Genomic DNA, 14,024 nt, shown 5'->3' with positions numbered 1-14,024 from the left:
CCTCCATCACAGTGAATTTTATCCTTACTCCTGACCCCCTCTGTCCCTAGGGATGTCTTGGCATAGGCATCCAACGTGGGCTGCTTGCTCCTTGGTCTTACAACTTTGTTAGACATTGTGCCGTGCCAATTATGTGTGAGCCAGCTCAGCCGCCTCTCGCGTGAGAGTCTACGTGGTGTCGGGCTGTTCCTGATGTTTAGAGCCCGCTTCGCCCGTGTTAGGGGTACACCCCTACTGCCTGCTGCGCTCCTGGAATGGGCTGTGTCCTCCCAGGTGTTTGCACCAGCTCAGTGTTATTCCGCTGGTCCCCTGGTGGTCGGGCACCTTCGCTGGTCTCACGCCCCTCTACACCGGGACCTGACGGGGGCCCCACAGCCATCTGGCCCACAGTCTTGTCTCTGGCGCTTTTGTCCAACCCTGTGCCGGTGCAAGCTACCTTTTTTGCGTGTTCCCTGGGGTTCAGCAAATGTTCTGGGGTGAGCTGCCTGCTCTGCCCTGTTCAACTGGTGGAGGGGTCCCTTGGCAAGTGGATCTCGTCCATGCGGCCTGTTGTGTTGTTTGTTTTGTAGGGGTAGTTATGTGGGAGCCACGGCACACGTGGATGGCCCCAACTCCCGTTCAACTGCCCCCGTCCCCAGGCTGCGGTGCACAGTTCACCTCTTTCACCTGCTTTCCTGTCCTGGTATGCGCCCCTCAGCCTGGGTACTCCAGTGTCCACACCCTGGCCCGTGCGCTACTTCAGCCTCCGCTCATAAGCAGGGGGTATTGCACCGTGTTGGGGGCCTCTGCCTGCCGACCCGTATTCTGGATGAGCGTTTATTCCAGCGCTCCTGGCAAGATTCCACCGGGAGACATGTGGGAGCCACGGCACTAATGGATGGCACCAACTCTGGTGCAACCCTGCTCCGTCCGCAGGCTAAGGTGCGCAGTCTAAACTTTCCGCCAACCTATTTATAGCTGCACCACCAGCCCGTGTGCAGCGGATGGCGCACTGTGCTCCCCGGCGCACTCCAGGGCCGTAGTCGCCTCTTTTCAGTCCCGTTATGCGCAGCCAAGGGGGCCGGCTGGGCACCACCCTCGGGGCGCATCCACCATCGGGTGGAGCCTCAGTGTTCAGGGAGGCCTTTCACCCTAGCTTCTCTGCACCTCTCTCTGGTGCGTCAGGTCTCAACCCGACGAGTCAGGGCCCCCGCCGGGGGGTGTCTCCGCCTGATTCCGGCATTGTCTCCACTGTGGTCCTGGTCATTACCGAGGCCTGCACCTCCTGGCATAACCGGCCCCCCCAGGCTCAAACACCATGCTGGCCCCCGCTCTGTCGGGTGCTCCGTAGTCCGGATACAGTGCCAACTGCTTTGTCTCGCAGGGAGTCGGGATGTGCCGGGCACTCCTGTCGCTCCTCCTATCATCCGGCCCCGGCGTCTGTCTCTCATTCCAGCGAGCTCCCTCCAGCTGGGTCCACGCGCCGCTCACGGCTGGGCGCTTTATCCCTCGCAGAGCCGCAGCAGGCTCAATCGGGCTGTACTAGCCTGTGCTCCTGGCCGGGACACTGCGGTCAGTTTATTACCCTTTGTCCTCGGTCCGCCATCTTGTCCATTCTCTGGTCCTGAGAGCACGGCTGCTTTTCGGTGGCCGCGGTTCTTCCAGCTCTTCCCGGATGAGCCTCACAGGTCGCTCAGCACACGCACCAGACCTTCCCATGTCTTGGCATGTGTTGCCGCCATGCTTTTTCTTCGGGAATACCAGCTCAATCCAAAGGATCTGTGGCGGATCAATGGGAGCTCCTCGAGAGCACGTCCCTTCACGTAGCCATCTAGCCACGCCCCCTATAACATTGAACCTTATTTATATAAAGACTGTGTTTTATCTAATACAGTGTGTGGACATTCCTTTGTGGGTGCTTGGGAGCTACACCATACCAGCCTGCATCACCTCCTGAGAAGCTAGTCCTTGATTGCTCAACACGTTTACCAATAATAGAGAATCTTGGCTGGGGTCCTCTGTGCCTCTCCTCTACCATATAGAGAGCAGGAGAATAGACACCCCACACCGGTGCGTTTCTATACACTGGTGGCAGCGGTGGGATGCTTATCGTTTTAAGAATTAGTGTGTAACCTTGCCACTTAGAAAATATCTACACTTTGTTAAATTGAGGTTTATTTGTGTAAAAGATAACTACATTCCAAGCAATTGAATCTTTTGCAAATGGTAAATTGACTCGGATGAGCTTAGAGGCTCTCCAGAGTGCTTGTGAAGCCAGGGAGTTAGGCTTTGCGGATAGGTCTAGGGCTGAGCTGATAGCTGCCATGGTGCACTACCAGGCTTATTGTGAAGCTCTTGAAGGGGGGAATGCAACCAATGAGGACTCCGCCCCTGGGGTTGTTACTGAATCTGTTTCTGGGAATGCCACCACTCCTGCTGCCTCTATTCCGACCCCCAGCAATTCCGTAGAACTTGAGTTATTAATTGGCCTTTGAACACCGCAAGTTGGAAATAGAAGCTGATCTTAAGAAAGAGGAGTTGGCACAACAAGTGGAGCTCAAGAATAGGAATCTTGAACTCAAAAATAAGGACCTTGAACTTAAGAATAAGGACACTGAATGTCTGAAAATCCAGCTCGAGAAAGCTAGAGTGGAGACTTGAGCGAAAACAGTTGAGAGTGTCAGGTCCCCAGCCACCAAGTTTATGAAAGATTTGGTTGGTGTGTATGCAGAGGGTTCTGATATCCTCCAATGGATTGAATCGTTCGAGATGGCTTGTGGAATCCATGATATTGACAAGAGAGATTGGGCTAAGTGTTTGTTAAGCGGAGTGCCTCAGACTGGATATGACTGTATTCTGAAACTGAGTGTGGAAGAAAGGAGTCAGTATGAGTGCATGAAGTCTGCTTTGATTGCCAAGTTTGGAAAGACACCTACCGAATACCTTAAAAGGTTCATGGAATTTAAGAAACAAGAGAACGTGTTTTGGGTTGACTGGGTGAGTGATGCGCACATGAACATGATGATTGATGGTTACAAAGTGAAAACGTTTGTCGAATGATCACACCTTTTGTTTTTTGAGCATTTTTCGGAAGCCTGTTCACTGGAGCTGCGTCAGTATGTTGCTGACCAGAACATTTTAGATCCCTTTAAGCTGGCCAGGCTGGCTGACAAGTGGGTCTCCCAACGGGTGTCCCCTATGGACTCCAGTGGGAAGGACAAGAACAAAGAAAAGGGGACCTCTCAGAAGGCTGAGGAGTCCCAAAAGCAGTCACAGTCAAATAAACCAAAACCTTCCTCTCCTAAAACCCAAAAATCTAGTGGGGATAAGTCTTTTGTGGGTGGGAGTAAGCGTAGTGGACCACCTGCTGCAAAGCAGGGTCCCAGTGGTTCCAGTACCGTACCCCACACTCCTGGCACTTGTTGGGACTGTGGGGCTCTGGACCACAAGAGGGGTGACCCCAAGTGTAAAGGTAAGGCACTTGGAGTCCAGGCTGTCAGCCTGACCTAGCCCTACTCCGTACCTGAGGTGGCAGCCACTGTCCTTATCTCCTATACAGGAATAACATCTGGTGCTCCTGTAGAGATTTCCCTAGTGTCCCTTAGGGCCTAGGACCAATATGCAGAAGTACTGGTGACAATCCCACAGAACACCCGTAGGTTTTTGAGAAGTGTCCTCTTGAATTGCCAGCCTTCTACTGGTTTGAGAGACACTGGAGCAAGCATGACAGTGGTGGACAGGACCCTGCTCAAGCCAGAGGACTATATTGGAGCTCCTTGGAGAACCACCGGGTTAGCTGGTGGGCCTCCCAAATTATGGCCTGTAGCCTTAGTCAACATTACGATTGGAGACAAGACTGTGAAGCTTCCTGTCCCGGTTCAGGACAATGTACCTGCTAACATTTTGTTAGGAAATGATTTGGTAGAATTGGGGATGATAGCAGATGGTCTAGCCATGACTGCTGCGGTAGTCACCCGATCACAAATCACATCGGGTCTGGCTGTGAGTCTGGTACCATCGCCGAAGGGTAAACCCAAGGCCCCATGGAGAGGGAAGAGCAAGAAGGCAACCTCTGTGAAAGGGACCCCTTCTCTTCCTGCTGCTCCGGCAGCAACCATTGGGATTCATGCTCCGGCCGGGATAGATCCGGTGGGGACCCAAGCCTCAACTCCTGTGGGAGAAGAGCCAGAAGACTCTCCTTTGGGAGAGGTACTCAACCCGGAGGACCACCCCAACCCTCAATGCTTGTTAGCTGAAAGGGGAGCCTGCTGGGTGGACTTCTGTAGGGGTCAGAGAGAGTGCCACTCTCTCGAGGGTCTGAGGAAAAAGGCCCTGTCTCAGGCACAGGGAGAAGTGCCTAGGACATTCCAGATTTATTGGGAGGGTGAGCTCCTCGTCAGTGAGCCCACTAAGCCTGAACCTGGAGCCCTCAAGAGATTGATGGTACCCCAGGTTTACAGGCCCTTCCTACTGCAGTTGGCTCATGAGGTGCCCTTGGCTGGTCATCTTGGTACCAAGAAGACTTAGCAGAGGCTCTATGCCCATTTCTACTGGCCTTGGATGGGAGTCGAAGTGGAGTCTCACGGCAGGACCTGCCCAACTTGTCAGCTTTCTGGCAAGACTGGAGGCAGTGCCCGACTGCAGCCATTGCCAGTGGTTGGCACACCGTTTGAGAGGGTGAGCATTGACATCGTCGGTTCCCTTGACCCTCCCACTTCAGGTGGACATCTGTTCATTCTGGTGTTGGTTGATCATACCAGGTACTCTGAGGCTATACCCCTTCGGACGGTAACTGCCAAGGTGGTTGTCAGGGCTCTCCTGGGCATTTTCACCCATGTTGGATTCCCTAAAGAGGTTGTCTCTGATAGAGGATCCAACTTCATGTTGAGCTACATGAAAACAATGTGGAAAGAGTGTGGGGTAACTTACAAGTTCTTCACCTCTTAACATCCTTAGACCAATGGTCTGGTTGAGAGATTTTATAAAACTCTCAAGGGCATGCTAGGAGCTTTGGAAGAGCCCCCATGGAGGAAATGGGATCTCCTCCTGTCATGTCTGCTGTTCGCTTACAGAGAGGTACCTCAAGAGGGTGTTGCTTTCCACCCCTTTGAGTTCCGCCCCTTTGAGTTACTCTTTGGACATCCAGTGAAGGAGCCCCTTGCCTTGATCAGAGAAGGTTTGGAAGCCATCCCTCCAGGTCCTGCAAAGCAAGTGGGGGACTATGTGTTAGGCCTCAGATGGAGGATGACACAAATGATGGGTCAGGCGACAGCGAATCTCAAGGCCAGCCAGGAATTGAAGAAATACTGGCATGACCTTAAAGTCTCGCAAGTGGTTTGAACTCCAGGACAGGAGATCCTTGTGATGGAGCCTACCAAGCCTTGAGCTTTGGCATATAGTTGGACTGGACACTTCAGGATAATCTCCAAGATGGGCAAAATCAACTATCTGGTTGACATGGGAGTCCCTGGGTTAGCCCCTCGGGTATTCCATGTTAACAGGCTCAAGCCTTTCCATAGGCGAGCAGAAGTCTCATGTCTTTTGCTGGCTTCAAAGCAAGAAGAGGATGAGAGTGAGCCCCTTCCTGATCTGCTGCACAGCAACCCTCAGGATGGCTCAGTTGAGGGAGTGCATCTATCACCACATCTGACGACAGAGCAGCAGAGGGCCTGCCGGGATTTGCTCCGCAGTATGCCTCTTTGTTTTCATTGACACCAGGTCTTACACCGTGGTGTAGGCATGAAATTGACACTGGTGACAGTGTGCCTGTCAAAAGCAGGTGGTACCGTATGTCAGATACCGTTAAGAACCACCTCCAGGCTGAGATTGCCAAGATGTTGGATCTGGGTGTTATTGAACCCTCAACCAGTCCCTGGTCCAGTCATCCTTGTCCCCAATGCAAGTTCCCAGACATGTACCAAGGATTGGAGGTTCTGTGTGGACTTCAGAGGTGTCAATGCCGTCACCAAAACTAACATGCACCCATTGCCCAGGGCTGATGAGCTTGTGGACACCATCGGTACTGGCAAATTTGGGAGCACCTTTGACCTTACCTCAGGCTATTGACAAATAGCTCTGATGGACCATGCCAAAGAAAATACTACATTCTCAACACCTGAGGGGCTCTACCAGTTTAGAGTCATGCCTTTTGGGTTGCAGAATGCACCTGCCACTTTCCAACGTTTAGTCAATCATGCACTCAGTGAGCTGAAGGCCTTTTGTGTGGTATAGGACAATTTTACCGACAAAACATGTTTGCAATGACCAAAAGTTCTAAAAATGCTACCACCAAAGGTTCGAACACCAAAAGTGTTCACTATATTTTATGGTATAGCGAGCGGAGGCTGCAGGGGACACCCATGCAGCCTTCCGTTAAAAAAAAAGAAAAGAAAAGGACCCTGTGGCGCGGGTTCCAGATCACGGAAGTGAAAGGGAACTGGCGCTGCAGGAACCCAGCGTGAAGATGAAGGTAAGTGGGGTTTGTTTATGTTGGAGGTGTGGGTGGGGCGGTGTTATGGGTGTGTTGTGTGTGTGTGGGTCTGAGTATGTATGTGTGTTCGCATGAGAAAGGTGCACATTTTTGGTAGGTTGCACCTTTCTCATGCAAACGTTTCGGCCGCGGTAGTTTCACTTAGATTTTTTTTCATGGGCAAATCACTTAGATTTTTTTGTGGCCTACTTAGACGACATTGCTGTCTACAGTTCCACTTGGGAGGAGCATTTGACACACTTGGATAAAGTGTTGCAGGCCTTGAAAAGGGCTAACCTCACTATCAAGGTCACCAAGAGCCAGATAGCTCAGGGGAAAGTCACGTATCTTGGTCAGGAGGTAGGAGGGGGTCGAATCCAACCTCTCCCCAGTAAGGTACATGATGTACATGACTGGGAGACTCCCACTACTCAAACCCAGGTGAGAGCCTCACTGGGCATAACTTCATGGCAGACTATGGAACTATAGCTACACCCCTGTAAGCTCTGACTTCACCCAAACAACCGAGGAAGGTTAATTGGACTGAAGACTGTTAGAGGGCCTTTACTGGCTTGAAGGAAATTCTGTTTAGGGTGCCTGTGTTGTGTGCGCCTGATTTCAGCCAGCCCTTTATCGTTCAAACTGATGCATGTGACACCGGAATTGGAGCGGTCTCGTCCCATTTAGATGACAAAGGAAGAGAACATCTGATCATATTCATCAATAGACAACTCAATGGTAGAGAACTTAGGTGGCTACTGTTTTAGGATAGTTTGCAGCCTTAGACGTTTTAGGCCCTACCTTACAGGGTCTACCTTCAAGGTCCAAACCGACCATAAGCCCTTAAAGTGGCTTATGCAGATGAAAGGTGAAAACCCAAAACTTCTGAGGTGCTTCATTAGCCTGCAAGGGCTAGACTTCACCATAGAGCATAGACCAGGGAAGAGTCATGATAATGCAGATGGCCTTTCCAGAAGGTATGTTGACCATCTGTGTGAGGGTGTCTATCTCGTGGGAGATTAGGCACCCTAACCTCAGTCTTGGGGGGGGCGACTGTGATGCTGGAAATGCATTGGAGGGACATGGCCTCCGAATCCTTTTCTTTTATTGCTTTATCATGTATGTTCTGACTTGTTTTCCACATAGGAGCTCATGTGGGACTCCTGGCGGTGCAGCTCTTCCTGTATTTGGTTTGGTGAACAGACCCTTGGCATACCCTTATGGCACCCATGGGTGGGAGTACGATCCTGTACGACTATTGTATGTTTTTGGGCACCTGTGTGTGGCCCAGAGAACAGGGTACGGGCTGGTGGCAGCTCTGTGCTGAATTGGCAGGTGCCCTGAGCGTCCTCCATTTTAGGATGCCCAGGCCCTATCATTGGAATCAGTAGATTCCTGATGGAGACAAGATGGCCCCCGTGCCCTCTTGCCTTCCATCGCCAGTTACCTTGGTTTTCCTGAAGTCCCGGGATGCCCTGACTCTGTCCCTTTCCCCTGACTGGCTGTTGGGTGGAAGTTCCATATATGGTAGTGTGGAGAAGTGCCAACCAGACTGGCTGGAGCCTTCCCAACGACCGTATGTTGTGGGTACGCCCGTGGGGTGGGACCTGGGTGAATGGAGTGTGTTATGAACACGCATTCTGTGTTATGGGTGTCTAGTATCTGGTGTTTGACACAATGACTGAGACAGCCCTGCCAGAAACTGCTATGAATGCAATGTGTAGAGCTGAATTGCAGAGTACTTGTCCGAATCCACATTCTGTGTTGTGAGTATCTGGATGGAGAAGAATGGAATGAATGTACTGTGCGCCTGATTGGCTTCCTAGCTGCCTGAATGCCCTTCTGAGTGATTGGTTGCCTAAGTGTGACAGAGAAGAGTGAATGGGAGATCAACAGTATATCTGGGGGCCTCTCACTGCTAGAAATCATTCAGAAGCTGAAGTTGATACTTGATGCTTACTCCTGAAACCGAGCCGGAAGAAGAAGGTGAACCTCTGTTCCCTTCCATGTAATCTGAAAGCTGCTGTGCCTTCAAGAACTGATCCAAGAGAGGACCTGGTAAGGAGACATCTACCCGAGCTACAAGGGACCATCGTAAGCCAGCTGATCTTTGCCAAACCTACCTGGTAGACAGAGCCACGAAAGGCTGCCGACCGGAGAAGTGGACCACAGAGGAGAAGGAAGAGAAGCACAGGACAGCCATCCACCGTCAACGACCGCCGTCGCTGACCAGAGCCGCTGTGCTCCTGTTGCCTAAGAACATTTGATTCAAGGACTCCCTTGTTCATTACCGTCGACCGCTTTCGTCCTGCCGGAGAAAGTAGAAGTCATCGACGACCGAGGAGAATCCGTCGGTGTGTTTCCTGCCACCCAAAGACCTCAGAGACGCCGACAAAACTACTGAAGTCAGCCGTGGTCACGTCCCATTCGCCGACGCTGACTACTCGACGCCCTTGCTGGGCCAAAGTTCTTCACTAATTCTTTGCGGCAACAAACCATCGTCATCGAGGTGCACCGCACGCCTCCCCTGTTGCGGGACTTTTTAGATCACTCTCAACGAGCACCGCAAGGACCGAAGCTGCTGCCTCAACGACAACGTTCACCCTTTCTTCATCTCAGAAGTTCAACGACCCGTGGCTCCTGCTTGAAAGGGATTGCACTCAAGAAGGGCCCGTCGATACCCCGACAAACACTACAACACAAGGTACATTTGGGTTGCAGAACTATAGAAGAAGATAAGACTCTAATAGACAATATCTGGACTGGGCTTGTAGTGCATCTTCATTTACAGGTTGCCCAGGTGGGGGGATCCTCATCCAGAACTGTGTCTGACGGTAGGGGCCCAGTTTTCATTCCCCATTCTCCTTACACTGCTGAACCCCCTGCTCTGTTTCCCTTGCCTTTAATCCTCTTTACCCTGCATTTCCCCTCGCTCGTTTGCCTCATTAAAACCTGACCTTGTTCATTCTCTGCACCCATTTACCCTCACCTGGCTCCCTTCAATCACCCCATCTCCTGCCTTCCCCTCTCTCTCAATCTCCACCACATGCATCTGCCCCTCTCCTTTCCCATCAGTGTTCATGTTTCCTTCTCCTTCTCTACTTTTCTCCCTCACTACCCTGCCCTTATTCCCTCTCCATTTCCATTCACTGCCCTGCAGCGGTGGTGGGTTGAAGTTAAGGGGTCTTTCAAGTGTCACAAGCAGCATCCACAAAAACGAGGTAACCTCTGTTATGTTTTGAGATTAAAAGGTGCACTCCTTTAAGTCTGTGATGCTCAATGACATTTACAGGTCCTGGAGTCTGCAGGAATTATCCTGTGATATCGCCCCCTGTAATGTCCCGTCCCATTGCCCATGTTATTGCCCATTGGCTTGAAACCTATCCCTGCAGACATTAGCTTCAGGTTCGACCATTCAATATTACCACCAATACCAGCAAAACCTTGTGAGGAGGCCAAGCTCTCTCTAGCTAGAGTCACGCCCAAAACACAGAAAACGGGAAAAAACACACTACTTCAAATAAATGTAGGATGTGTCCCTAATGTTCATCATTGTGCAACTCCGCCCCCTCTAGGCTCCGCCTCCATGACCCACCCACCTGTGGCCCTTTGTCATTTTTGGCCATGGGGCCCCTTTCCTTAAATCTGCCACTGAGTTTAAGACAGGGGCACAGGGTACAGAGCCAGTCGCCCGCAGCACTGGATGGGTACCGAGCTGTTAATCTCCAATGCAGCGTGTTGCCAGAGTGTTGGCTTAGGAACAGAGCGAGCCTGTCACCTCCATGACAGGGTGACCCAGGAAATTAGTAGAAAGCCACTGGGCCTCGGGCAGTGCCATTTGCCCCATAGGACTGGGGGAGCTGAGAGGTTGGTTAGTACTGAAGTAGAGAGCGTCTCTTCGCTTGGACTGTAGGGCCTCAGGTGATTGGCTGAGCATTATGACCTGTCACCTCTGGCGTGGATGGTTCTTTCACGTGCAGGACTGGATGAGCAGTAAGCACCGGGCTGATTACACAGATAATTGACCGGGAGACTAAATTGTTTGCATGGTTCCATCAGTGCTGCCCTGCCCACATCACCAGCACACCGCTGCTCCCGGGCGGCCACACGGAAATCGGTCTACAGTTATTGTGTTTCAGCCTGGTGGGGGTGTCCTCGCCAAACCCGGGCGGACCAGTTTAACAGGTGTGAACGCCGCACAAACACACACACTCACCTGCCAAGACTGCGAAACGTGATCTGTCCACTCGCACACAGAACACTTCTCAGAAGCCGTGAGAAAGCCGTGTGCAGCGGGATCCCATCCGTGAGGTGGGCGGCCTCGACTACCGTGGAATAGGGGTCTACAGAGAGCGCACACACCACTGAGGTGGGCAGCCTCGAATACTGCAGCAGGGGCGCGGAAAGGACACACGCCGGCGAGGCGGGCAGCCTCGGATGCTGTGCGAGAGGACTGTGGGAAGGATAAACACCGGAGCAACGCTGTGGAAGCACACACATCAAAGAAGTGGTCAGCTTTGAATACCGCGGGAGAGGGCTGTGGAGCGGACACCCCGGGGGAAAAGCACTGGTGAGGTGGGCAGAGGAGTGGGTAGAGCCCAAACACCCATGAGTCGAGCTGTGGGCGAGGTCTTCGAATTCTGTGATAGTGGAGTGAGGTGGGTATCCTGGAATACCCTGGAAGGAGAGTGTGACGAGGACAGCAAGTGGTGAGGTGGCCTGCCTCACCTGTCGTGTTTGAGGAGACACACCAGCGAGGCAGGAAGCCTTCAATACCAGGTGAGAAGAGTGTGACCACACACGCAGAAGTGTGGGTTTCAAGGCTAGGCCTGCGAGGACTGGGGTGTCATCAGAGTCCCCCCTACACTACTGGAAGAACAGGACTTCAAGACTGCCCGAGGTGAGTGTGGTGTGTGACCCTTGCTCACCTGGGCGGCTTGGACTAGGTTTGAGCTTGTCTCCCAAGATCAAAGGTCATAAGTTACCGTACAACCAACACGGGCTCGCCATACTGTCGCACTGACTCGTTGCTCTTGAAGGGCGATGGCTCTAGAATAGGGGGGCTCATAGTGTGAGCTTGGAAGACACACTGGTACCCTTTAATATTGCCTTACAAACTGATAGAAAAGTCTAATCAAACTGTGCACACCTCAACAATCCACACACTATATCACACCACACTCCTGTACATGCAGTGTTATTGAATCAACACACAACTTAAAAAAAAAAAAAAAAACGATGAATTCATCCTTCGAAAATAGTGTGTGAATTGTTGTGGTGTGCAAAATGTGATCAGAACAATGGATATTGACTTATTCTTCTATTGTCCTTATTTAATGTTAATGTTTATGTTATTTGTACCCCGCACCGTCACCACCGCTGTGGTCGCCAGGCGCTCTGGCGGATCTGACAAGGAGGGTGTCAAGAAGGGGGGGGGTTATTAGGGTGTAGTGGGAATAGCAAAGTGAGAGCTTGTGATGTCCTGTTGGCCGCTTCAGTTCGGTTTGCACAGTTCGCTGACCTTAGGTGTGGTTTTCGATCAGTGCCATAATTCCCACGTGCTGTTGTGGAGGGTTATGTGTTGTTAGTCTGTTGTTGCAATGTGGTGAAGTGCGTGCGATTGCTGTGCAGAGAGGTGGTTGTGTGAGTTTCTGTAATGTGAGTACGCTGAAAGTTGAAATTTTGAGGTACGGTTATAATAGTTTTGATATATTTGTCGATGTCTTACCACTTTCTCTTTGCGTTTCTGTGCTCAACCTCAATGCTTATCCCTGTGTTTTTAGTACTCTACTTTGACCGTCTAGTCGTCAGGCAAGCTGCGTGGTGGGAGATCTCTTTTGTGTGGCCCCGGTGGTTTGTGAGTCTAGCTTATATCCGCTCCTCTCCCTGCCCTGCTGCCGGTGTAGTTTCGGTCACAGCACTTGTCCCTTATTGTCCATCCTGTTGGTTGTCCCCACCTATTGCAGTATCCTTTAGGATACCCCCGCTTTTGTAATGAGGGTAGGTTAGGGTTCTTGATTTCCTAGATGGGTAGTCACAAGTTTCGTTGTGGTCCTTTCTTCCTAGCTGAGTCCTCCTAAATCTGGAGAAAAGAGCCAAGTTTTGAGTAGTTTTCTGAACTCCAAATGACCCCTTGTGTTGCGTATGTTTTGGTAGGTTATTCCTGGTTAAGGTTGCCAGGTGAGTGAAAGAGGAACCTCTGAGTTTTCTTGTGGTGTAAGGTTTAGGTACTAGGCGAATGTCGTTGCTTGATCTGAGTGGTCTAGTCGGCTGGTAGACAGTTATTCTTTTCTTTAGGATGTCCACTCCCTGGCCTCGGACTGATCATTGTAAATAATTCCCTATTGATTGATTTCTCTACTATTGATTAGTGTTCATATTGCCTATATTGTGGTTTGCTCCCTGAGTCTGGAAGATGGGGACACGACTTTTCAATATGGCCAGTCCTTTCTTATTGCGACTGACTTCCTTCACTGAGCGCGTCCTCTGTCTGTCCCTCTCCATGGCTGTAACACACGTTTCATATTTTACTATATCACTCCACTTATAATATGATATGTCATTTATAATACGCTTAACACCCAGAGGTTTCTAAGCGCGGACCCAGGGATCAAACCTATGTTGCTCTGTGTCGTCTTGCTTCCAAGACGAGCACGCTGCCACTGAGCTATCCTCCCGAGACTAAGAGCATCTTGTTCCCTGTGGTGTTTATTCATGGTGTGGGAACATTCTCTGTATTTTGGAAAATCTCTGCACGTTTATCATCTCACTCTCTGTAAATTATTATGTGAGATGTTCTGTGTACTAAAAACATCTCTCTCTGATTAGAGCGTGCCCTCCATCTGACAATCGTTCATGTTCTAGCATTCTCTACATCCAAGAATATGTCCCCTCATTCAACATGTCACCCCACCAGCTCTCGGGACAGCAATTTGTGCTTACCGAGCCTACATTTACACATGCATTTCCTCGTCACTTCCTGTGTTTAGTAATCTGTGGTGTGAGACTCACTGCAGCAAAACAAGAGGTGATGGCTGGAACTAATCTTAACCCCTGGCATTGCTCTGGGCAACCCTATATACCATCCTTCTTCTCCTGAAAAGCCATTACCAAAAGGGAAAGACCATATGCAAATCAGGCTAGGTGCCCACCTCTCAAACATTCCCAAGCAAAGTCCCCACCATGGGCAGACTGGGAAGCAAAGGAGGTCCTGCAAATGTTTTAAAAGATGCTCGATATTACACATTTTCAGAAAGCCGAACCCTTTTCCTATGAGAACATTTGCAAATAAAATAGGTTGCCACACAAAAGAGGCCCGGGGTGCAGAGGTCTACCAGGAAATCTCCAGAGTTCCCTATAGGCCAGTCCACCCCTGTCCCCCACTCCCTTCCGCTAACTGCAAACCACAAAACAGAAGTTGTGTACACTCATTAGTACTGAGCAAGTTGGACTACTGCAACTCCATGTATTTGCCTCTGCCTATATAATATCGCAATACGTTACAACGAGTACAAAACAGAGCTGCAAGAGTCATCTACTGCCTCTACAACGAGGCACGCATTTCCACAGCACTAAC

The 14,024-nt window shown here is 50.8% G+C and overlaps 1 protein-coding gene and 1 long non-coding RNA gene across 3 annotated transcripts in view; one reads left to right on the top strand and one right to left on the bottom strand.

Annotated features, from left to right (window-relative positions):
• Positions 1 to 14,024, bottom strand: part of LOC138580203 (uncharacterized) — a 183,848-nt gene that overhangs the window by 132,165 nt on the left and 37,659 nt on the right. The window lies entirely within an intron of this gene.
• Positions 10,651 to 14,024, top strand: part of STYK1 (serine/threonine/tyrosine kinase 1) — a 99,289-nt gene continuing 95,915 nt past the window's right edge. The window contains exon 1 of one of the 2 annotated variants that reach the window (XM_069650551.1): positions 10,651 to 11,227. The gene's annotated coding sequence lies outside the window, so the exon portion shown is untranslated. Of the gene's footprint in view, positions 11,349 to 14,024 lie in introns of both variants that reach the window. The other variant, XM_069650550.1, reaches the window with a different exon arrangement.

Source organism: Ambystoma mexicanum, chromosome 3p (genome assembly GCF_040938575.1).
Source record: "Ambystoma mexicanum isolate Mex_15411 chromosome 3p, UKY_AmexF1_1, whole genome shotgun sequence".
Taxonomy (NCBI): Eukaryota; Metazoa; Chordata; class Amphibia; order Caudata; family Ambystomatidae; genus Ambystoma; species Ambystoma mexicanum.
Note: the sequence above shows the minus strand (reverse complement) of the source record. Positions and strands in the feature narration are given on the sequence as shown.